Source organism: Podarcis filfolensis, assembly GCF_964270895.1.
Source record: "Podarcis filfolensis genome assembly, chromosome: Z".
Lineage (NCBI taxonomy): Eukaryota > Metazoa > Chordata > Lepidosauria > Squamata > Lacertidae > Podarcis > Podarcis filfolensis.
The window spans coordinates 32267083-32292430 of NC_139617.1; the positions used below are offsets into that span (position 1 = coordinate 32267083).

Below are 25348 nucleotides of genomic sequence, written 5' to 3' on the forward strand. Positions count from 1 at the left end.
CCTCAACCTTTCCCAACATCAGGGTCTTTTCCAGGGAGTCTTCTCTTCTCATGAGGTGGCCAAAGTATTGTTGGCCAAAGTATTTAAAGTGGTATCATAGGGCTTTAAATGCTTCAGCTAACTCTTAAGTTTGTTTTTATGTGGGAGATGTTTTCAGGACAGTCTCTTATGCATTTATGATGTTGTTTGTTTCATTATTCCTTTCTCTTGCTATAGTTTGTGCTCTGCTTTCTGTTGCATCTTGGCAAGTTGCCTGCTAAATTTATTTGAATAATAATAATAATAATAGCAACCTCAAAACAATTTTTAAAGAGAAAGGGATGCTTTGTGAAGAACCAAGAAACCAAGCCTTACGAGGAACAGTTGAGGGAGGTGGAAACATTTAGCCTGGAGAAGAGAAGAGAGGAGATATGATAGCCATCTTCAAATATCTGAAGGGCTGTCACATGGAAGATGGAAAAAGCTTGTTTTTGTTGCTCGGGAGGGTAGGACCTGAACCGGTGGCTTCAAGTTACGAGAAAGGAGTTTCTAACTAAACATTAGGAAGTACTTCCTGAGGGCAAGAGACATTCAACAGTGGAACGGACTCCCTCAGAAGGTGGCGGGCTCTCCTTCATCGGAGGTTTTTAAAGAGAGGTTGGGTGACCATCTCTTCTAGGTACTTTAGCTGCAATCCCTGCATTGTAGGGGGTTGGACTACATGACCCTTGGGGTCCCTTCCAAGCCTATAATTTTTCCTACCACTATGATTCTACCAGAAACTTTCTGGCAATGGCTTTCCACCCTTAAGCCAGGCTCATTCATTGCTTTCTGAAGAAAACAGGACCTTTTTTGGAGCCAAGCCAAGGTTCATAAATAAATAAGGGACCAGTCCAAACAAGCCTTGTGAATAAAAAAGCACACAAAGGCTCTAGTGTACCTTGTCAGGGGCTGACTTCTATAGGAATCCAAATTCACCAGCCAACCTGTTGTTGAAAATGTCCCTGAAGTTTGTTCTGCCCCTGGAAACCAACCTATAACACTGGGGTGAGCCGGCCTGGTGACTATTTCATGTCAATGTTCAAGGTGAATGATCCTTCCTGATCCGGAATCTTATTATTTCCAGCTTTACATCATCTTTGACTGATTATATTTACCCTGAAGTTTAGAGTGGAGGCTTTCTAGTTTAAAGAAGAGGCAAGTGGAAGAGGGGACATGATAGAAGTTTGTAAAATGTTGCATGGCATGGAGAAAGTGGATGGGGCAAAGTTTACCTACCTCTCTCATAACACTTGTGGACGTTCCATTGAAGCTGAAGACTTGGGACAGATTTAAAAAAAAAAAGTTTCCTAGTTAAGCTACAAAACTCTCTCGCACAAGAGGCCATGATAGCTACCAACTTGGATGGCTTTAAAAGTAGATTTGACAAATTCATGGAGGAAGAGAAGGCTTTCAGGGCCTACTGCCTACACTGGCTATGTTCTGCTTCTACAGTCAGAGACAACAATGCTTCTGAATTCCAGTTGCTGGAAACCACAGGAAGGGATTCTATGAGTTTCCAGAGCCTGGCATTTTACGCCATCGGCAGAGTGTTTTATAACACTAAAAGTTTCCCCAGTTTGCCTGCTATCAGATACTGGGTGACCACCAGCCACTCCATGACTGAAGCAAAGCTTCTTTGATAAGGCGGTTACTCACATCCTCCCTTTTTTCTGCCTGTCATCATTTTGGTTCCTGGAAGATATCTGTGTGCCCCATTTTAACTGTGCAAAGCAGATATCGAGCGAACACAGGTTGTTTTTATAATAACGAATTGCATTAAAATCACATCTGGATGTCTTCATATGGTGGCTGCATCCACACATTTAAAACACTTCACCTCCCACAAGGGATCCTGGGGACCTTAGCTCACACAAGGAGGGCTGAGCTTTGTACATGAAAACATAGGAACATAATAAGAGCTCTGCTGGATAAAACCAAAAAGGGGTCCACCTAGTCCAGCACCCTGTTCTCACAGTGGCCAACCAGATGCAAGCAGGACTTGAGCACAAGAACACTTTCCAATTGTTTCCCCCCATCTCATATGCAGAGGTAGACTGTCCCTGGACATGGAGGGACTTTTATCACAATGGACCTCCGTAAGAAGATCCTGCTGAATCAGTCCCAAAGCCCATCTAGTCCAGAATCCTGTTCTCATAGTGGCCAATTAGATGCCCATTATGGGAAGCCCACAAGCAGGACCTGAGTGCAAAAGCAATTCTCCCCTCCTTCAGTTTCCAGCAACTCTTATTTACTGGAGGTTTCTAAACAGATTGGGTGGCCACCTGTCACGGATCCTTTAGTTGTGTCCTAAAAAATACTAGAGAGAACAAGAGAACCCAGAACAATAGTGGGTTTAAAGGGTTATACCTTTGGATTGGGGAAGTCCCAGTAACAAGGTGACCACCCCAAAACATCAGATTGTTGTTGCTGGCATCCGTCTGTCTCGAGAGAGAATGGAGTGCACCTCAGGGGTGAAACCAAACCACTGTGTTAGCAGCACCAAAGTCACCTTCCCAGGGTGCAGGGAACAAGACCCCTCTCTTGGATGTGCTGATGTGGTCCAAAGGAAAGCAGAGAAATATGTTTGGCATCAACTTGGCTGCAGGAATTGCCCAAAGGAGGCATACAAAACTCCATCCAACCGCCATAGGGACTCCACTTCGGATTTGTGTAGGGTTTATTCCGTAGCCTTTTCTTCTCTAGAAGATGTCCCGCAAAGCACCAGAGGTTTAGGATCAGAGTTTTCATTTCCTAGATGGGCTGCCTTCCTAGGTTGACCAGCCTCCTCTGTCCCCACTTCCCTCTACAGCAGGTACAGAAACCACTTTCTTAACCATCTGATGCATTATTGGTATCATCGGCTCAATCGGCTACCCTCACCTGTTTTAGCCAGCCAGTCGAAGCCATTTCCTTGGGTGTGGCTGCTGTCACATATGGACACTTCTATGAGCCACAGTTGAGAGCTGAGTGCATGGTGGGGACCAAAAATGGACAAACTACTCCAGAAAGAGCATGACATGTACCTGGCCAGAGGTACTACCCCTCCTCATACACTCAGATAGGGACACAGATGGCGCTGTGGTCTAAACCACTGAGCCTCTTGGGATTGCTGATCGGAAGGTCGGTGGTTCGAATCCCCGTGACGAGGTGAGCTCCTGTTGCTCTGTCCCAGCTCCTGCCAACCTAGCAGTTTGAAAGCTTACTGGCACGAGTAGATAAATAGGTACCGCTGCAGTGGGAAGGTAAATGGCATTTCTGTGCACACTGCTTTCCATCAGGGTGTCCCGTTGTGCCAGAAGTGGTTTAGTCATGCTGGCCACATGACCTGGAAAGCTGTCTGTGGACAAACACTGGCTCCCTTGGCCTGAAAGCGAGATGAGCGCCACAACCCATAGTCACCTTTGACTAGACATAACCATCCAGGGGTCCTTTACCTTTTACCTACACTCAGATAAGCATCACAGAAATGGGCAGTACAGGTAAATTAGAACATGTACAGAATACAAATTTTTCCAATGCATATACAAGTTTGTCACTCAGACATTTCATAGAATCAGAATTGTAGAGTTGAACCCCAAGGGTCATCTAGTCCAACCCCCTGCAATGCAGGAATCTCAGCTAAAGCATCCATGACAGATGGCCATCCAACCTCTGCTTAAAAACCTCCAAGGAAGAGGAGTCCACAACCTCCCAACGGAGTCCATTCCACTGTTGAACAGCTCTTACTGTCAAAACGTTTTTTCGAATGCTTAGTCAGAATTTCAATTCTTGTAACTTGAAGCCATGGGTTTGAGTCCTACCGTCCAGATCAGGATAAAACAAGTTTGTTCCTTCTTCCATGTGACAGCACTTGAGATATTTGAAGATGGTTATCATATATCCTCTCAGTCTCCTCTTTTCCAGGCTACACATCCCCAGCTCCTTCAACCATTCCTCATAAGGCTTGGTTTCCAGACCCTTAATCATCTTGGTTGCCCTCCTCTGCACACGTTCCAGCTTGTCAACATCCTTCTTAAATTGTGGTGCCCAGAATTGGATACTCTATTCCATGTGTGGTCTGACCAAGGCAAAATAGAGTGGTACTATTACTTCCCTGAACACTATACTTCTGTTGATGCAGCCTAAAATAGCATTAGCATTTTTTGATGCTGCATCACACTGTTGACTCACATTCAGCTAGTAGTCCACCAAGATCCCTAGACCCTTTTCACATTTACTACTGGCAAGCCAGTTGTTCCTCATCTTATATTTGTTTATCTTGTTCTTCCTGCCTAAGTGCAGAACCTTACATTTTCCCTACTGAAACTCATTTTGTCAGCTTTGGGCCCAGTTCTCCAGTTTGTTAAGGTCATTTTGAGTTCAGGTTCTGTCTTCTGTGGCATTAACTACCCCTTCCAGGTTGGTGTCATCTACGCATTTGATGAACATCCCCTCAGTTCCTTCATCCAGTTTGCTTATAAAGACATTGAACAACAACGGGCCCAAGAAAGAACCCTGTGGCACCCCACTTGTCACCTTTTCTCAGGATCATTAGTGAGTACTATTTTGGTTTGTTCTGTGAACCAGTTACAAATTCATCTAACAGTTATCTCGTTCAACCCACATTTTACCAGTTTCCTCACAAGAATATCATGGGGGCCTTTGTCAAATGCCTTACTGCGATCAAGATACACTATGTCCATAGCATTCCCCTGAACCACCAAGCTTGTAACTCCATCAGAAAAGAAAAAAGAAAGAAATGAGATTCATCTGACATGACTTATTTTTGGGAAACCCATGCTGTGTCTTAGGAATCACAGCATCCTTTACTAAGTACTCACACACCAACTGTTGAATTAGGGTATCTGTTCCTGGTATCAATGTCAAGCTCATCCATTGGGTCTTCTTTTTCCTCTTTTTGAAGATGGAGACAACATTTGCCTGCCTCTAGTCTGCAAGGACCTCACCTATTCTTCAAGAATTCTCAAAGATCATAGACAAAGGTTCTGAGATTACATCTGCAAGCTGTTTAGTACCCTTGTAGGCAGCTCATCAGGCCCCGGAGATTTGAATTCATTTAAAGTCACTATGTGTTCACTTAATACCTCTTTTCCTATCTTGGACGTCCAAGGGAGGGATCTTGGACTGAATGTCTTTCATTGGCTCCTTACCAATAGAGATAGCCGCTTGCTCCATCTGCCATGTGACAGCCCTTCGGATATTTCTCTTCTGTGGCACTAGCTCCCCCTCCGAGTTTGGTGTCATCTGCAAATGTGATGAGTATCCCCTCAATTCCTTTGTTCTTCAGGTCGTTTATAAAGGTTATGGGTTGTCTTACCATTCGGATTGTCTTACCGTGCAGAAGTTGGATATATCTTCCGCTGTAGCAGTTGACCTAGTTCCAGCCCTCATCAGTGGTAAAAACAGCACTTCCCAGTAACTGGTACCTGGGACTCTAGACCAGAACTTCCCAGCTTGGGGTACATTGCAGGACAGGACTTGTCACGTGACTCAGCAAAACACAGGTCACGGGTTGGCAGAAGTTAAAATTTCCAAGTCCATTTGGGCCCCGTTTCCCTGCAGTGTCTGCCATCCCAAATAATAATGTTGTAAATCCAGTTCTCCACAGGAGAGGAATGTGTTGAGTTAGGTCGGGATAGGAAAATCAACAAGCGATACTAAGGAAATAAGAATAAGATATATTTTTAGCAAGTCTCTCAGATCTAGTGTATGGAGCTTTCAAGCAGTCCCTTTAAAGGTAAGCATTGGTAAGGATGCCTGTCTATTTCTACGGTGCAGATGGGGTCATTAGTGGAGAGAGAGATGGTTGGGAACTGGAGTAGAGGGGTGATGGAAATAATAATAATAATAATAATAATAATAATAATAATAATAATAATAATTTTTATTTATACCCCGCCCTCCCCAGCCAAGGCCGGGCTCAGAGTGGCTTACAAGCAATAATAAAAACAAGTTGAATGATTACAACTTAAAAACAAAATTAAAATACAGCATTAAAATATTGAAACATTAAAATATTAAAATGTAGCCTCATCGCAAGAGGAGAAGGAAAAGAAAAAAGAAAGAGAGGGAGGGAATCAAATTGGCTCCAAGCCAAAGGCCAGGCGGAACAACTCTGTCCTACAGGCCCTGCGGAAAGAAATCAGATCCTGCAGGGCCCTGGTCTCATGAGGCAGAGCGTTCCACCAGACCGGAGCCAGAGTTGAAAAGGCCCTCGCTCTGGTTGAGGCTAATCTAACTTCCTTAGGGCCTGGGACCTCTAGGGTGTTGTTATTTATGGACCTTGAGGCTCTCCGTGGGGCATACCAGGAGAGGCGGTCCCGTAGATACAAGGGACCTAAGCAGTAAAGGGCTTTAAAGGTCAAAACCAGCACCTTAAATCTGACCCTGTACTCCACCGGGAGCCAGTGCAGCTTGAAAAGCACTGGGGGAATATGCTCCCATGGCAGAGACCCCGTGAGGAGCCTCGGAAACTCCTTCAAATTGTCAATATTCATTAAAGTCTGCCAGTAGCCTCTCGGGCAGTGGTCCTCTTTGAGGTTGCTGATTCCTGGTGGTGCTATGACTCTGTGGCCAGGCCTCCTCAGAGGCTTGGTTGTTTTTTAACCAGAGAGGGCAGTTTTTCTTTATGTGCCCAATCTCCGCACACTGGAAGCATCCTTTCCACTGAATTATAATTCCACTGCTGCTCATTGTGCAAGTCCTGAACAGTTAAAATATTTGCGTCTCAGGTTTTGTCCAGTTGATGGTCGGGTTTCTCCAGATGTGGTCAGGATGCCCACCCCCACCCTGTCCTCTGCATCGTACAGCAGAGCATTTAGGAGCACATGTGCCCTGAAGGACTGTGGAAAAGATAGCCAGAGCAACTTCCCTACAGTTCTGTTATTCTAAGCTGAGAAGCAGGACTTGAGCACAGCAACAGCAGCAACTGGTTTTCAGATGTATTTACTACCTCTGAGAGTGGGGTCAGCTTCACTGATGACATGAAAGTCCTAAAATCTGGTGCAGAAGGAGGAGTGGTGGGGGGGAGAGAAGGGAAACACAGCAAGCCCCCTCGCCTCCATCATCCTCTTGTTGCTATTAAAATGTCACTCATGCTTGTACATCTGTGAGCTGCCTGCCCTGTCCCGGTATTTTCTCACGCTCAGCTGTTGGCAGCCAGTGGAGGCAGGAGTGTTGGGGCTTGCCCCGCCGCCCCACCCTGACTCTCTCTATCTGGCTCATCAAGGCCCAGGAGAGCTACAAGTTGAGGCAAGGCCTCTGGCACGGGCCCCAAACTGCCTGCTCTCCAGCAGCCTCCTTGCAACATGGGCCAGGGGAGCGCCAGAGGGTGGGGGTGGGGACTCGCACACAGGGGAGCCCCTGCTCTGTTTTCCGTGGCAGCTTGATGATTTCCCCATTGCGGGTGAATTTGCTAACCCTTCCCAAAGCAATGTTTATTCTTGCAGGCCTGTTCTGGTGGCAGTGCTCCAAGGGACACTGGAAACGGCCTTGTGATGGGTCCATCCAGCTCAGTGTTGTCTGCACTGGCTGGCAGCAGCTCTTGAGGTTTCAGGCAGGCGCATCTTTGACGCTACCAAGGATTGAAACTGGGACCTTCTGTGTGCTAAGCATGTTACCCAGTGAGCTTCATGGTCGAGTTGTGGGGGGGTGGGATCTGAATCCTTTTAGTCCCCACAACAACCCTGTGAGGTAGATTCGGCGACAACCAGCACAAGTCACGCCCAGTGAGCTTCATGGCTGAGTGGGGATTTGAACCTTGGTCTCCCTGGTGCTAGTCTAATATTCTAACAACCACACCAGACAGTCTTTTTGCAGGGCTTCCTGAAGTATTAATTTGTATTGCCTGGAGGTAACTCCTTGTGTAGAGTCCTGTCGTTATTCGACTCATCATCAAGGGTGATACATGGCAGCACCCTCATGTGCCAGGCCTCTTAATGAACATGCAGAGGATCAGGGCAAGTGGGTGCCACACCCAGCCCTTCATCAGCCAACTTACTTGGAAAGAAACAACCTTCCTTGCCACAACAAACAAAACAGCAGTTTAAAAAAATAAAATCACAAAGCTCTCCATGCCAGGCCATCCCTTCAAACCATAGGCTGTGGCGATCCAATTGATTTAAAGGAGGGAAAGGAGGTCCCCATTGCTTAGTGCTGGGTTTCAAAGTCAAACAGCTAGTGGCCTTCCTGGCTTCACCCAAAGGGACCATAGAATCATAAAATAATAGAAGGGACCCCAGGGGTCATCTAGTCCAACCCCCTGCCATGCTGGAATCCCAGCTAAATAAGCCCTGACAGAAGGCCACCCAACCTCTGCTTAGAAGCCTCCGGTGAAGGAGAGTCCACCACCTCCCAAGGGAGTCTGTTTCACTGTCAAACAGCTCTTGCCCTCAGAAAGTTCTTCCCCACTTCAATGCAGCAGAAGGTGAAAAAAAGATTTCCAAGTGCTGCTTCCACTCTCCAGGGATTCAGTGGCTCAGAGCATCAGGTAAACCTTGCTTTATAAAGCAGCTCATGTCAGAGCCAAATGAAGGCTCACATGTTTATGGTGAATCTGTCAATTTCAGCTTCTTGGTTTTTCCAGTCTCTGTCCACATCAGTTTGCATCCCCCCCCCCCCTAAAACGGTTCTCATGAAGATTCATCTGCATTTTGCGTGAATTTCTCCTACTATATTTTTTAGAATATGTTATATTACCTAGCGTACACACATTTGCAAAAGGAACAACCCACGTTCACCTAACGAACATTCTTCTATGTCACTTGACTAAGATAAACATTTATATGCACATTATACAAATTTCTGTGCACATTACTTGGCTGCAGAACTGCTTTGAGCTGGTTGTTGCATTTGGGTCCTGCTTGTAGGCTTCCCATAATGGGCATCTGGTTGGCCACTGTGAGGACAAGAAGCTGGACTAGATGGGCCTTTGACCCAATCTAGCAGGGCTCTCCATAGAGACTGTCATAGTAGAACCTCCATACCCAGGGGCATTCTACCTCTCAATACCAGTTGCTAAGAGGATAGGATAATGCACTAGATGGGCCACTGGTCTGATCCAGCAGGCTCTTCTCATGTTCTTAATTCTGGCAGCAGCAATGAAACTTTCTCCCCAAAATAAAGTAGAGATAACACTGGGCAATATGCCTCCTGCTCAAGGATCAGCAATGGAAGGAGCCTACGTGCCCGCGTGTGTCCTATGTTTGTGTGCGTGAGTATGTGTGTACATGGAGTGTCAACACCTATTACTGGCACGTGGCCTCTGGAGGGCTGACTAAGGATGAATGTGGCCCTTGGGCCAGAAACAGTGCGCCACCTGCCTCCATTCTGGTTCCCTAGCAGCGCTGACAAGCTCCTACATGCATTTCTCTCTGGTTTCTCTCTGTCCGGCCCCACCAGGAATTTGGGAAGCAGGAAGCCAGTCTAAAAAGGATTGTTTGGATGGCAAGAACTCAAAACATCCCTCAGCACCCCTGACCTTCATTGTCTTCCAGCGAAGACAGCCCTGGTCACTGGGAGAGCTCGATAAGGACTGTCAACAGCAGTGCCTGCACCGGGAGCAGGTCACGTCTCTGAAGGGTCGGCCACCTCCCCCTGCACGGCAGAGTCCAATACCAGGAGTTATTTTGTGCTGCCCAGAGCAGCCATAACAAGGCCAACCCCCTGCCCTATCGTGCCACCTCCCAGATTCTTCTTCCACATCCTAGCTCATCCAACACATGGATGTTGTTTCTGGCGAGGCTGAAAGGCCAGGTCAACTCGGGGCAGGTTTTGCAGCTGCTCTTTCCTTTAAAAACTGGAGTATCATGTAAAGTCCTTCTTAGCCTGATTCTTGGCATGTGAGGCTGGCTCTGACCATACTGTTGACACCACCCTGTCTCTGAGCAGCGAGAGGCTCCAGGGGTCCCAGGTGCTTACTTGGGTTTGGTTTCCTTGGAACAAAGGTCAGTGGAGACTCTGGTGTCTTCAGGATAGATGTTTACACACATATCCAAAGTGAGCATAGGATGGAGAGGCTCACACGCCGTCCTCCCAGAAATATAATCCCAATTCTAACACCAATGTTGCATGCCACCCCACTCTCCGAGCAGTGAGAAATTCCAGGGGTTCCAGGGGCTTATACAGGATTTGGTTTCCTTGGAATGAAGGTCAGCGAAGACTGTGGTGTCTTTAGGATATGCTGTTTTAGTTACCCACCCACCTACCCACCCCAAGCATAAGATGGAGGGGCTTGCAGCATTAATGCCCACAAGCAAGATCTGAGTGCAACAGCAACTCTCCCCACTTGTGATTCCCAGCAACTGGTATTCAAAAGCATTTAGCGCCTCCGACAGGAGGGCAGAGCCAAGCCATCTTGCTCTTTGTTTTGGTGATGGATTTCTTCTTTGGTGGAAATGCATATGTGCTCCCTAACCAAAGAAAACAGAAGCCTCTTCTGCAGGGTAAGGAAACTTTTGCAAAATTGGGAAACTGATTTGGGGCACTCAGTCCTAGTGCAGGCAACTTTATTGTTCATGCACGCTTTCATCACTGTGTTGCATTGCATTGCATTTATATCCCACCTTTTTCTCCAAGGAGGTTACACTGGCATACAAGGTTCTCCCCTCCTTGTTTTTACCCTCACAACAACCCTGTAAAGTAGATTAGGCTGAAAGGCAGCGACTGGCCCAAGACTGCAGCCAGTGAGCTTCATAACCAAGGTGGGGAGATTCGAACCCTGGCTTCTCCCAGGTCATAGTCTGCACTTAATCTTCACAACAACCATTTGAGGTGGGTTAGGTTGAGAGTGACTGGCCTATGAACTTCATGGCTGAGTAGGGATTTGAACCCTAGTCTCCCAGGTCCTAGTTCAACACTCTAACCACCTCACCGCATTGGCTCATCTTATCTAAGGCCCTCTGTATTCTGCTGGTGCCTGAGTTGAGGAGACATCTCTGTCGCCTGCCCCTGCAGAATAGGTCAAAAGTGGGATCAAGATGAGCTCTGGGTGCGGATTCTACACCGCGTTATCAGTCTCTGGAAAACATGATAAAGGAAGCCAAATGAACATTGTGTTGGTCTTTCCGGAGCCCTGGTGCAATGCAATGTATCGCAGCCAGATTCATACTTCAAAGCAGGCAATTAACTCAGGAGGCTTAACCAAGTGTGTTAAGCTGACAGCTGGCCAGTTTGATGGGCCCCAGAGAAAGTGTTTACCCTTACCTTCCATCCCCATATTTTTTTATGGGGTGTTTCCTATGAGAACAGCAACAAGAGGGACCAGATGCAATTGGGCCTCAGAGCTGATCTTTCTGGCAGCAAATCATAAAAGAAAGAAAGAAGTGATTTAAAAGTCCTGTCCATAAAACAATTCTGTTAAAAGGAAATGCAAGCAAGCCACTCCTGGTTGGCTTATGATCTCCAATTATCTCCCTGTTTGTTTGCCTAGGACTTGTGGGAGAATTATGAGCAAACAGCAGGTAAATGGTTGCCTGGAAAAGGACCCCAGATATTATGTTAGCAGGATGGAGAGTCTCATGGGAGTTTTGCGATAGCAGCAGATTGGGCGATGGCCCCTAAATTAGTATTAATTCCTCTTCGTGATTTGGCACCGGTCCCTAAATTAGTGTATATTACTCTTATCAGTAAATTATTTATTATTAAGAACATAATAATATTTTGGATTCATGCACCAAGTTCGGGGAATCATTGGCTCTCCTGGTGCTGTTGGACTACAGCTCCTATCCAAGAAGGCTGTCTCCACCTGGTCCACCTGGCTCAAGATTGTCATACTGACTGGTAGCAGCTCTCCAGGTTTCAGCAGGGAGTCTTTCCCAGCCCTTCCTGAAGATGTCAGTGGGGACTGAATCTGGAACCTTCTGCACACAAAGCAAATAATCTGCCACAGAGCTATGGCTACTCCCCCACTTGTAAGATTCTAGTGCTCGTAGTTCTGAAGAAAGGGATGAATAGGAGCCCAAGAGTCTTTCCCGCGGGTTCCAAAGATCTCAGAAGCCTCCACACTGCAGTCAGTCAGAGCAGGGCCTTTAATGTGGTTGCCCCTGTTCTGTGGAACATTGTCCCTGTCAAAGTACAACAGGCCTAGCTGCACTTTCCGGAAACAACTGAAGAGATGTTTTTTGTTCTGGCAGGATTTTCTAGCTGGGTAAATGGGTGTTTACTGCAAGGAGCCTCTGGTCCAGGTTTTAGTCTGGCTTCTAATGTATTTGTTGTTTTGTGTTTTATAACTATCTTTGATTATCTTATGTTTAAATAGCCTTGGGGTGGCAGTTTGGAAGGCAATTAATAAATTAATTGTGATTATGATGATGACAACAATAACAATAACAATAACATAACATTCAGCCTGATGCAGAGCTTTCCCAAAGTTTGCATGCATTTTGGTTTTCGCATTTTGGTTAGCCTTGATTTTAAAAGCCTCACAACGTTATGGATTTTGACCCTCCTATAGATCTGTACGGACTTAATTAATTGTCAATTATGTATCGTTTGCAGACTGAAAACAACAACAGTGGATACTTTATTTTGCATTTGCCAGATTGACTTCTTTATTGGACAGGGAATGAATAAATGAGGCCAAGAATTTCTGCATTCGATGGGAATCCCTGGCACCCATAAGGATGACACTTGATGCAATGCCCTCCTACCACTCCACAAAAAAAAAAGGAAAAGGAAAAGGAAAAAGATCAATTTTCAGTCGACAAATTAACTAGAAGCAGCCCCAAGTCGGATTCTGGCCATATCACAACTCATGGTATTTGTACAGGATATATTTATTTATTTAGCTGTTTGTTTGTTTGTTGGTTGGTTGGTTGGTTGGTTGCATTCACTTCCCACCTCTTCGTCCAAGAAGGTCACAGTGGCATTCATCATTCTCCTCCTCATTTTAGCCTGACAACAACCATGCAAGGTAGGCTAGGCTGAGAGGCAGCAGCTGGCTCTTAAGCGTCACATGGCTGAAAGGGGATTTCAGCGTTGGACTTTCCCAGGTCCTAGTCTGGTACTCCAACCACTGCACCACGCTGACTCTTGTACTATACAGGCAGACACCCTCTAGAGGGCCATTTGCTCTGCTTTGGACAATGAAGCAGCCAGAAGGTCCAGTGAGTGGATCTCTTCCTCCCTCCTCAGCTGCTGCCTTCCCCCCCCCCCCGCTGAATTTGACTGAGATGAAGATAATGAGAGTTTGGTTATCGAGAGACCTAGTAGATTAATGTGGGAAAAGCATTGATGGAGGCTGAAGGGCGGGGGGAGGCGGGAGGCAGATGCAGGCCCTCTTGGAGCCTCCAATCAATGCAGACCTTGGAGGGATGAATGAGAGCTTCAAAAGAAAGGCTGGCGAGAACAATTGAATGCTTTTAGATCCCAGATGGCCACCCTGCCTGAAGCGGTTGCAGGAAAAGGCCAGGCGGTGCGCATCAAACAATGATTCCTTTCCCTGTGGTTTCGAACGTGGATCTCTGGCCCCCTCTGAGGACCATGTGCTGGTGTCAGAATCCAAGGCAGGGGAAGGATTGCATAGAAGTCAGCTCTAAGCACCCAGGTTGACTAATTTAGACAGCGTCCCATAAGAACACCAGAAAAGCTTGCAGGGTCAGGCCAAAGGGGGCTAGTCCAGCATCCTGTCCTCACAGCGGCAAACAAATTGCCGGTTATAGGAAATCCACAAGCACAAGAGCCCTCTCCCTTCCTTCCGCTTCCAGCAACTAGTATTCACAAACATTGCTGCCTCCAACTGGGGATACAGAGCACAGCAACTTAAGGTGAATAGCCATCCATAGCCCTATTCTACTTCATCAATTTGTCTTTTAAAACCATCCACATTGGTGGCCAAACACTGCCTCCTGTGGATGAGAGTTCCATACTTAAATTCTGTGCTTCCTGTGAAGAAGTCCTTCCTTTTATCTGTCCTGAATCTTCCCATATTTAACGTCATTGAATATCTAGCTTTAGGGGAGAGGGAGAAAAACTTTCCTTTATCTGTTTTCTGGACAGGGATGGTGAAATATACCGTATTTTTCGTCCCATAGGACGCTCCGTCCCATAGGACGCACCTAGTTTTTTGGGGGGGAAATAAAGGAAACAATTTTTCCTTTATTCCCCCCCCCCAAAAGCAGGTTGGAGAAACCGAACCAGGTCGAGGAACAGCGGGATGGCGGCGCTGCGCCTCCCCGCTGTCCCCCGAGCTTGTGGGGCTGGCCGATGTCTGCCCAGCGCGAGGGGCGCTCTGCTTCAGGGTGCCCTGCGCGCCGGGCGGCAGGCTGCTATCCGCAGCATGGGGAGCCCTGCGGGGAACTCCTGCAGGGCTCCCCATGCTGCGGATGTCTGTCCGGCGCGAGGGGCGCTCTGCTTCAGGGCGCCCCGCCCGCCGGGCGGCAGGCTGCTATCTGCAGCGTGGGGAGCCCTGCGGGGAACTCCTGCAGGGCTCCCCACGCTGCGGATGTGTTCCCGAAGCGCCGGGCGCCCTGAAAGCAGAGCGCCCGACGCTCCGGGAAGCAGGCTGCTATCTGCAGCCTAGACATCCCTGCGGGACCTCCCGCAGGGCTGCCTAGGCTGCGGATGTCTTCCTGAAGCCTGGAGAGTGAGAGGGGTCGGTGCGCACTGACCCCTCTTGCTCTCCAAGCTTCAGCGAAAGCCTGCATTCGCCCCATAGGACGCACCCAGATTTCCCCTTCATTTTCGGAGGGGAAAAAGTGCGTCCTATAGGGCGAAAAATACGGTACTCAGAGTCGCAAAGTGATTTCATGCTCTTTATTCAGCTCATAGTGGTGAGGAGGAATGAATGAATGTCCCCTCAAAGTATCTGCTTTATATACATTATTTACACAATGGGCTGCACATGATTGGCTAATTCCGGAATTCTACTGTAAGCCAATCAGGTTGTGGATTCACTTTTATCTGGAGCATGATTGGGTGGTTCCTGCCAACCAATCATACTGCTGCATTCTTCCAGGACCAATCAGACTGCTGCATTCTGAATCCTATTGTTCTAGGACCAATCAGACTGCTGCCTTTTGGATCCTATTGTTCTAGGACCAATCAGACTGCTGCAGTTTGGATCCTGTTCAACTCAGTACATAACACCCCTCCAGTTCCAGTCCTGCCCGGGAGGTCGCATTCATAGTCCTCAAGGTACGCCGGCGGCCTACGTGTGCGTTGTGGCCTGGGGTGTTCCCTGGTCCGGGGTTCAGGTTCTGGCTTGTGTTCCAAGGATGCTGGCTGTGATGGGGCTGTTTGGTCTGGCGCAACCGGCTCGCTCAGTCGTGGTTCTGGTTCCAGTGTCCTTTCGGCCTCACGGGTCCTCTCTGTATTTACTGATTCTGCCTCTCCTACTTGCCCCTGCTGCTCTATGGGCCTCACTGCCCCACTGTTCCCTTGGGACTCCTCTGACCTGTCCTCCTCCTCCTGGTTTTCTCCCGGGAATCGTCACCGTATCTGGTCGCAGTGGCGGCGCCAGCATTGCCCCCCATCTGTTAGCACCTCGTACGACACGGGGCCAGTGACCCTGGTGACTCTGGCGGGTACCCATGCAGGGCCTGCCTCAAAATTCTTTGTGTACACTGGGTCCTGGGCCTCGAAGGTCCGGGGGTTCCTGCCTTCCCCCACCACTACCTCATCCTGAGCTCTATCAGGGTGAAGGCGGTCCAATCTGATTGCAAGGCGCCGACCCATTAGTAGTTCAGCGGGCTCCGGCCAGTCGTTGAGCTGGGGGTGCTGTGCGGTGCTAGAAGGAATGTGGCAAGGCGGTACTCCCAATCCCCTTGTGTCATGCGGCGAAGGGTGTCCTTGGTGGTCCGCCCCATGCGTTCTGCTTGGCCATTGGTGGCAGGGTGGAATGGCGCCGAACGGATGTGACGGATGGCGTTCTGCGCTGTGAAGGTTTGGAATTCTCCTGACGTAAATGCAGTCCCGTTGTCTGAGACGAGAGTGTCAGGGAGCCCATGGGTTGCAAACAGCCTGCGTAGTACCCGGATGGCTGCGGACGTGGAAGTGGATGGTACCAGTGCGACTTCCAGCCATTTGGTGTAGGAGTCCACCACTATGAAGAATGTTTTCCCCTGAAAGGGGCCAGCGAAGTCCACATGCAGGCGTGACCATGGTGCTCGGGCGGACTCCCAGGACTGGACTGGGGCCCTTGGGGGATCTGGGCGGGATTCTTGGCAGGCCTGGCAGTGTTTGACCCAGGCCTCTATCTCTCCGTCGATCCCCGGCCACCACACATAACTCCTGGCAAGGGCCTTCATTCTTACTACCCCTGGGTGTGTCTCGTGTAGGGCTGTGAGGACCCTTTTGCGGAGGGGCTGGGGAACAACGACCCTGCTTCCCCATAACAGGCACCCCTTGTGGGCCAACAGTTCATGTTTGCGGGTTGTGTAGCTGGCAAATTCTGGCCCGGGGCTGCTGCTGGGCCATCCCCTCCACACCCAGTCCAGGACCCGGGAGATGACCCTATCTTTCTTGGAATGGTGTGCAACTTCTTGTGCCTGAATGGGGCGGTCGGGAAGCAGCTCCAGGCTCATAACCTCTTGTGCAGGTGCTGGGTCGGGACCTGTTTCCGGTAGTGGTAGCCTGCTGAGGGCGTCCGCATGGCCCATCGCCTTCCCAGGGCGGTGAATCAGTCCATACTGGTAGCTGGCAAGGAAAATTGACCACCTGAGGACGCGAGGAGACAGCACTTGGGGGGTCTGCTTTTCAGGGGCAAACAAGCCAAGCAACGGCTTGTGGTCAGTCACCACGGTGAAGGGCCGCCCGTACAAGAAATCATGGAATTTTTTTACTCCCTTCACGATTGCCAGACCCTCCTTGTCGATTTGCGAGTAGTTCCGCTCGGTTGCGTTGAGTGTCTGGGAAAAATATGCCACCGGTACCTCTCTTCCATCTGGGAGTTGGTGTCCCAGGACAGCGCCAATGCCATAGGGCGAGGCGTCGCATGCTAGCACCACCGGCAGCCTCTCGTCGAAGTGTGCCAAGACCGAGTTTGAGACAAGCAAGTCCTTGACTGCCTGGAATGCGGCCTCCTGGCGCTGGCCCCACACCCAAGGGGCCCGCTTGTCCAGGAGTCTGTGTAGGGGCTCCGCTACCGCCACCTTGTGGGGAAGGAAGGAATGGTAAAAGTTCAATAGTCCCAAGAAGGTCTGAAGTTCAGTCTTGTTCTTGGGCGCTGGGGCATCACAAATGGCCCGTACCTTGTCCCCAGTTGGGTGGACCCCTTCTGCGTCCACCATAAATCCCAGAAAGTCCACCTGAGGCACTCCTAGTAGACATTTTTCCCGCTTCACCTTGAGACCCGCCGTCTGGAAACGGTGCAGAACGGTGCGGAGGCAGTTCTCAAACTCCTCGGGTGTGGGCCCGGCAATCAACACATCATCGAAGAAGGGGGTGACACCAGGAATCCCTTTAAGGAGAGAGTCCATTAGATTCTGGAATATGCCTGGTGCCACGCTGACACCGAATTGCAGCCGCTTTACCCTGAACGCTCCTCTGTGCGTCACAATCGTCTGTGCCTCTGCTGTGGCCTCATCTACTGGCAGCTGTTGATATGCTTGGGCCAAGTCCAGCTTGCCAAAAAATTTCGACCCAGCCAGGGTGGCAAGGACATGGCTGACCACTGGCACTGGGTATGCATGGGCCGTGAGGGCCTTGTTTGTGGTACATTTGTAGTCTGCGCAGATGCGGACCGAACCATTAGGCTTGATGGGTGTGGCAATTGGGGTTTCCCAGGGGGCATTAGGCACCGGCTCCAGCACTCCTTGCTCCACGAGTCGGTCCAATTCCTCGTCTATACGGGGTTTCAGGGCGAACGGGATCCGGCGGGCCTTGAGCCTGACCGGTCGTACTGCGGGGTCAAGCTGTAGAGCAATGGGGGGGCCTGTATACTGTCCCAATTTCCCATCGAAAACCCCCGGAAATTCCTTGCATATGGCGTCCATGTCCACTTGTAAGCTCGTGTGGTTCACCCCGGTGACGGCTAGCCCCAGTGGTCCAAACCATGCCAATCCCAGTAAGCTAATGTAGGGGCCCTTGACCACAAGCAAGTCCAGTTGCCGCGTCCGCCCTCGGTATTGCACCCTGAAGGTCCCTACCCCCATTGTGGGGACCTTACGTTTCTGAAAGTCCCGGAGGGTGAATGGGGCTGGCCTGAGTTTGGGACCCCCAGTAGGACACAGTTTCCTTAAGGTCCTTGCCGAGATTATGGATAGAGTTGAACCCGTGTCAAGCTCCATGCGGCATGGGGTCCCCTCTATCTGTACCTCTACATAAATTTTCTCTACGTTGGGGTGGGGCAACTGGTATACCTGGAAGCCCGTGAGCTCCGTCGAGTTGCCTTGGTGCGTTGGGCCCCGGGACCTGGGGCTCTTGGATTGGTCATCTGATGCCTGGCGTCGGGTGGGCCGAGCCCGACACACCCGGACGATGTGTCCCAATTTTCTGCACTGCCTGCACTCTGCGTTGCGGAAACGGCAGGTCCTCCTCTTGTGACTTTCTCCACAGCTTGCGCAGTTCCCTGCTTCTCGTCGAGGCAGCTGTGGTATGTGGGCTGCTTGAGTGCGCTGCTGTACTCGGTGCACCTCCTCCCTGTTGGATCCTGAGTCGTCGGTGAGGTCTTCGTGGTGGACCCTCGGTTAGGACGGCTGGCTCGGCCGTGCCTCTTGCGTCGACCTCTTGGCAGCTTCCGTTGCCAGGGCCTCCTCCAGAGCGACCTGGAACGTTAGGTTCTTCTTAGCGTAGAGGCGTCGTTGCAGCTTCTCATCCTTCAGGCCACCGACGAGGCGGTCACGAAGCATGCTCTCAAGCTCTGAGAAGTTGCAGAACCGGGCAGCTTGGCGGAGAGAGGTCACAAACCCAGTTATGGTTTCCCCAGGGGCTTGCCGCTTTGCGTAGAAGGCATTTCGACGAGCCACCACTGAGGGCTGTGGCGAAAAGTGCCCCTTCAGCTGTTCCATTATTGTTTTGTATAGAACAGTAGCAACGTCTTCAGGTGCAAGGAGAGCCCGGGCGATTTCAAACGTCTCCTCTCCGCAGACGCTGAAGAATATTGCCCTCTTCTTGGCGTCTTCTTCATCGATGACCCCTTTGGCTTCTAGGAGGAAGGTGAAATGGGAGGTGTACGCTTCCCAGTCTCCAGATGCTGGGTTGAACGGCGAGAAGCTGCTGTCGGTTGCCATTCTGAGTTCCTTGTGTCCCGGAGCTGAAGCCTGGATACACGGTGCGAGGCAGCGGTGCGGCAGGTGGCGGTGCTGCGGTGCTGTGTGTGGCAGTCAGCTCAGCGGGATCCCATCCTTGTCGCCAGTGAAATATACTCAGAGTTGCAAAGTGATTTCATGCTTGTGGATGGAATCACCACTGCATGACAATTCCACGCAAGCTCTTGTGATTCCTCATTGTTGTGATTCGAGATTGTGGCAAGTCTTAACACCAGCTTTGGCTGGTGCGCCCCAACCATGCCTCCTTCTAGGGAGAGGTGACCGCAGTGGCCCATGCTCCGATAGCCACCCTGGTTAGTGTGTGTTGTGTGCCCCTAGAGACAGCATACCCTTCAAGTGTCCATATTTTCCAGGGACAGTCCCAGAATTACAAAAACCATCCCAGTTTCTTATTGGATTTCAGAATTTCCCAGTTTTCCCTTTTCTTCCTCTCCACGTCTCTCAGAACAATTAAAAGTGGTGCAGAGATCAGACACGCCCCCATGGTCTTTTTGGAAACAGGAGCCTTTGCTGTGTGTGTGTGTGCAGGTGCAAAAATAGAGTCCTGTTTATAATAAAATACCTGCACCAAAGGAAGAAAACGGTGAAGATGGCATACAAGGCCTTTCCTATAATTCTGAAGGAAAAACATAACCAACCCACTCTAAATTCTTTAATTGTGATGCTTCAGCAGCCAGCAATTTTGTAGGAAATGCTTAGAGTGTTTACGCAGAAGTAAGTCCCACTGAGTTCAATAGGATTTACTCGCTGGAATGATCACACCGTTTCCATTACTACTAATACCAGTAAATCCCATCTTTTTCACTGGCACGGACTCAAGGCAGCTTACAGCTAAGATTTTGTTTCATTACATGTAACTTATAGGGTGTCCGTATTGTCATCAGAGAAATACTGGACAGAATCATGGCCTTTGCCAACGTGGGACCCTCCAGATGGTTTGGGCTGCAACTGATCACTTCCAGAGTGCTTTTGAAATCCATAAAAACTTAAGGAGAGTCCTGCTGGATCAAGGATTGCCTGCTAAACTGCTCTGGGAATTGTAGGGGAACAGGGGTCTCTTTAACAACTCTCAGGGCACAGGGGCCAAGTTTCATCCGACATGATGCAGCATTTGTCTGCCAGGCCGCACTGGTCCAGGTGGTCTCTCTCAACGCTATGTGGCCTGGGGCAACATCCTACCAGGCTGTGCAACATCTCCTGATGCAGTGCGGCCCTTGGCAACTTCCCGCCAGGCCTCCTCAGCCCCCTCAAGATTGGGAGTGGGGGGCTGAGCCCCATCCCAACAGACATGGGAAAGCTGTAAAGGCCTCAACCCCACCGAGTCGGCACCACTGTCTCAGGATCTTCAACAAACCACGGTTCCCATGATTCTTTGAGAGAAGCCATGCCTGCTTAATATGGTAAAGGCCTGCTTTAAATGGGCAGTGCACACAGGGCCTTACAAGACCCTCCAAGTGTCCCTATTTTCCAAGGATGTCCCAGATTTACAGAAGCCATCCCAGTTTTCTGATATAATCCCAGAATGCCCTGCTTTTCCTTAGGACGTCCCTATTTTCATCAGAGAAATGCTGGAGGGTATGGAGTTATCCAACCCCTGAGCCATCTGAAGGCAGCCCTGTATAGGGAAGTTTTTTTTTTTAATGTTTAATGTTTTATTATGTTTTTATGTATGTTGGAAGCTGCTCAGAGTACCAACCCAGTCAGATGGGTGGGGAATACAGTGGTACCTCGGGTTAAGATCTTAATTCGTTCTGGAGGTCCGTTCTTAACCTGAAACTCTTCTTAACCTGAGGCACCACTTTAGCTAATGGGGCCTCCCGCTGCTGCCGTGTCACTGCTGCACGATTTCTGTTCTCATCCTGAAGCAAAGTTCTTAACCCAAAGTACTATTTCTGGGTTAGCGGAGTCTGTAACCTGAAGCGTCTGTAACCAGAAGCGTCAGTAACCCAAGGTACCACTGTAAATAGTAACATTCTTATTATTATTATTATAGATTAGGACGTCCCTATTTTCATCAGAGAAATGTTGGAGGGTATGGCCTTAGTGCACCCCCTTGCAGAACTCAGCAAAACATTCATTTCACCCAGAAATTGTGGGTGAATTGTCTCCAGCTAATTCAGGAGACTTTTTAAATCTGGCCTAGATTGTTGGCAATTCTTCCTGCTTCCATTTCTGTGCCAATAATACTCTTGCTGCCTTTGTCGCATATAAAAACAGTTTTTTTATCCTGCCTATTAATATCCATGCCTACAATCCCAAGGAAAAATGCTTCTGGCTTTTTTATAAATGTATATTTCAACAGTGGTCTTTGGCCTGATACAGCCAGCCAGGTTGCCCCTAGGTAGCTTCAGAGGTTCATGTGCCTCTCCTTTTATGCCTTCTGTACGCCCCGGAAATGTCTTCGACCAAACTTGGCTCATATTTATCACCACCAGGCTTTTGTCATGAGGTTGCAAGCTTTCAAAAATGACTGTGGTTTTAGCAGGTACACAACGTATGCCTCTCCTATGCATCAAGGCTTCCCTTTCTGTGTTTAGGTTTCCTTCCCTGCCCTTTCCAGCCCCTGTTCTGAAGCCAGGGGTTATTGCCACTTCACAGCCTGAAATATACTCGGAGTCCTGTAGTGATTTCTTTTCTTTTCTTTTTTTAAATGTATTTTTATTGGTTTTACACATAAAACATACTATAATGTCTCTCATCTTATACCACATTTTGGCTATAAGCCTACGACTTCCATCAACCGTGTCTAGTGATTTTCGACCTTCATCTCTTAGTCTTGCATCTCCTTCTCTTAACTATTACTTTTAATAATCCATACTTTAGAATTCATTCTCCTAAATTTTTCTGTAATATTTCATATAGTTCTCCTTACAAAACTTCTTGTAATCCTACAAGCGTAGTCAGCTGATTACAATTGTTTTTTCAATTAACTCGCATATTTACTCCAATCTTTCAATAATTTCTGGTCCCGCTGGTTTCGAATTCTTCCTGTCATCTTATCCAATTCTGCGTAGTCCATTAATTTCATCTGCCATTCCTCTTTCGTTGGCAATTCTTCCTGCTTCCATTTCTGTGCCAATAATACTCTTGCTGCCTTTGTCGCATATAAAAACAGTTTTTTTATCCTGCCTATTAATATCCATGCCTACAATCCCAAGGAAAAATGCTTCTGGCTTTTTTATAAATGTATATTTCAACATCTTTTTCATTTCATTATAAATTATTTCCCAGAAACCTTTCACCTTTTTACATTCCCACCACAGATGATAAAAAGTACATTCTTTTTCCTTACACTTCCAACATTTGTTGCTTATTTTATACATTTTAGCTAATTTCACTGGTGTAATATACCATCTGTACATCATTTTCATCACATTTTCTTTCAAGGCATTGCATGCAGAAAATTTTATTCCTTCTTTCCACAATTTCTCCCAATCTTTTAACTGTATATCATAACCAAAGTCTTTGGCCCAATGTATCATAACCAACTTAACCTCTTCACCTTTCAAATGCCATTCAACAGCAATTTATACATTTTAGACAATGTTTTAAAATTATTATTTAAAATTTCCATTTCAAATTTCGATTTGGTATAACCAAATCCTTTTTTCTTTAAATCCTCTTTAAACATTTCATTAATTTGGCGATAGTGCAACCTATCATTTATGATTTGATATCATTTATGATTTGATATCATTTATGATTTGATATCATTTATGATTTCATATCATATATTTCATATCATGTATATTTATGATTTCATATCATATATGATTTGATATCATTTATGATTTCATTTATGATTTCAACCTATGATTTCATGCTCTTTATTGCAGCTTGCAAAACAGTGATTGAATTGCCCCCCAAACCTCAGGCTTTTATATACATTATTTACACAATAAGTCCCATCTGATTGGCTGATTCTGCTTCGCTCCTGGAGCCTGATTGGTCTTTTCCTGCAGGCCAATCAGTTGTTGCATTCTACGATCCTACCAACCTAATAGGCTGATTAACTTCCTCCTGGAGTCTGATTGGTCTTTTCCTGCAATCCAATCAGTTGTTGCATTCTAGGATCCTACTTGCCTATTGTTCTAGGATCCAAGCTTAGTACATAACACCCCTCCCCTCCAAGTTCCCGTTGTGCCCAGAAGGTTAACATTCATAGTCATTGAGGTATGCTGGTCACCTACGTATGGATTGTGGTTTCGGTTGTTTTTTGGTAGGGGTTCCTGGTTCTGGTTCTTGTTCTGGGGCTGCCGGCTGTGACTGGTCTGTTCGGTTGGGCGCCGCTGGTCCACTCGGTTGTGGTTCTGGTTCCTATGGCTGCTCAGCCTCGGGGGTCACTTCTGAAATTCCTAGTTCTGCCTCCCTTACCCGCTCCTCCTGCTCTATGGGCCTCATCCTTCTGCTATCCCTTTGGGATTCCTCTGTCCAGCCCTCCTCGCAGTTTCCCCCTGGGAATCGTTGCCACAGTTGATCGCAGTGGCGGCGCCAGGCTTGTCCCCTCCATTAGCACCTCGTACGACACGGAGCCAGTTGCCCTGGTGACTTTGGCTGATACCCATGCTGGGCCCGCCCCGAAGTTCTTTGCGTACACTGGGTCGCAGGGCTGGAAGGTCCAGGGGTTCCTACCTTCCCCCACTGCTGCCTCGTCATGGGCCCTGTCGGGGTGAAGGCGGTCCAGTCTTGTTGTGAGATGCCGGCCCATGAGTATTTCCACTGGGCTCTGGCTGGTCGTTGTGCTGGGGTGCTATGCTGGGCTAGGAGAAATGCAGCGAGGTGGTACTCCCAGTCCCTTTGCATCATGTGGTGGAGGGCGTCCTTGGTGGTCTGCACCATGCGCTCTGCTTGGTTGTTGGTGGTGGGGTGATTGTGCGTGGTGGATGGCATTTTGCATTGCGAAGGTCTGGAACTCCTCTGATGTGAATGCTGTTCTGTTGTCCGAGACGAGGGTGTCAAGGAGCCCATGGATCGCAAACAGCCTATGTAGTACTCGGGCCACAGCCGTGGAAGTGGATGGTGCCTGGGTGACCTGCAGCCATTTGGAGTATGAGTCTACCACTACGAAGAATGTCCTTCCCTGGAAGGAGCCAGCGAAGTCCACATGCAGACGGGACCACGGCGCTTGGGCGGATTCCCAGAGCTGGATGGGGGCCCTTGGGGGATTTGGGCGGGACTCCTGGCAGGTCTGGCAGTATTTAACCCAGGCCTCTATCTCCCTGTCGATTCCTGGCCACCACACATGGCTCCTTGCAAGGGTGTGTTTCGTGTAGGGCTGTGAGGACCTTTTGGCACAGAGGCTGGGGAATGACCATCCTGCTTCCCCATAACAGGCACCCGTTGTGGGCTGACAGTTTGTGTTTGAGGCCCAGGATTGCTACTGGGCCATCCCCGCCACACCCAGTCCAGGACCCGGAGATGACCCTGTCCTTTATGGAGTAGCATGCTACTTCCGACACCTGAATGGGGCAGTCAGGAAGCTGTTCCAGGCTCATGTGCAGGTGCTGGGTCGGGGCTGGTCTCAGGTAGTGGCAGTCTGCTGAGGGCGTCCACTTGGCCCATCGCCTTCCTGGGCCAGTGGACCAGTGTATACTGGTAGCTGGTGAGGAAAATCGACCACCTGAGGACGCGGGGTGACAGTACTGCTTCTTGGGGGCGAATAGGCCAAGCAGCGGCTTGTGGTCGGTCATGATGGTAAAGGGGCGCCCATACAAGAAATTGTGAAATTTCTTTACTCCCTTCACGATTGCCAGGCCCTCTTTGTCTATTTGCGAATAGTTCCTCTCGGTTGTGGAGAGGGTCTGGGAAAAGCAAGCCACCGGCACCTCTCTTCCATCCAGAAGTTGGTGGCCTAGTATGGCGCCAACACCATAGGGCAAGGCGTAGCATGCTAGCACTACCGGCAACCTCTCATCAAAGTGCACCAGGACTGAGTTCGAGATGAGCAGATCTTTGACTGCTTGGAACGCGGCCTCCTGGCGCTGCCCCCACACCCATGGGGCCCACTTGTCTAATAGTCTGCGTAGGGGCTCTGTTACTGCTGCCTTGTGCGGTAAGAAGGCATGGTAAAAGTTCAATAGTCCCAAGAAGGCCTGGAGTTCCGCCTTACCCTTAGGTGCCGG

At 48.8% G+C, this 25348-nt stretch overlaps 1 long non-coding RNA gene across 1 annotated transcript in view; it reads left to right on the forward strand.

Annotated features, from left to right (window-relative positions):
* Window positions 1-12596, forward strand: part of LOC310754602 — a 34034-nt gene extending 21438 nt beyond the window's left edge. The window contains exon 3 of the long non-coding RNA XR_014543913.1: window positions 12517-12596. This is a non-coding gene — a long non-coding RNA (uncharacterized lncRNA). The remainder of the gene's footprint in view (window positions 1-12516) is intronic.
* The last annotated feature ends 12752 nt before the right edge of the window (window positions 12597-25348 follow it).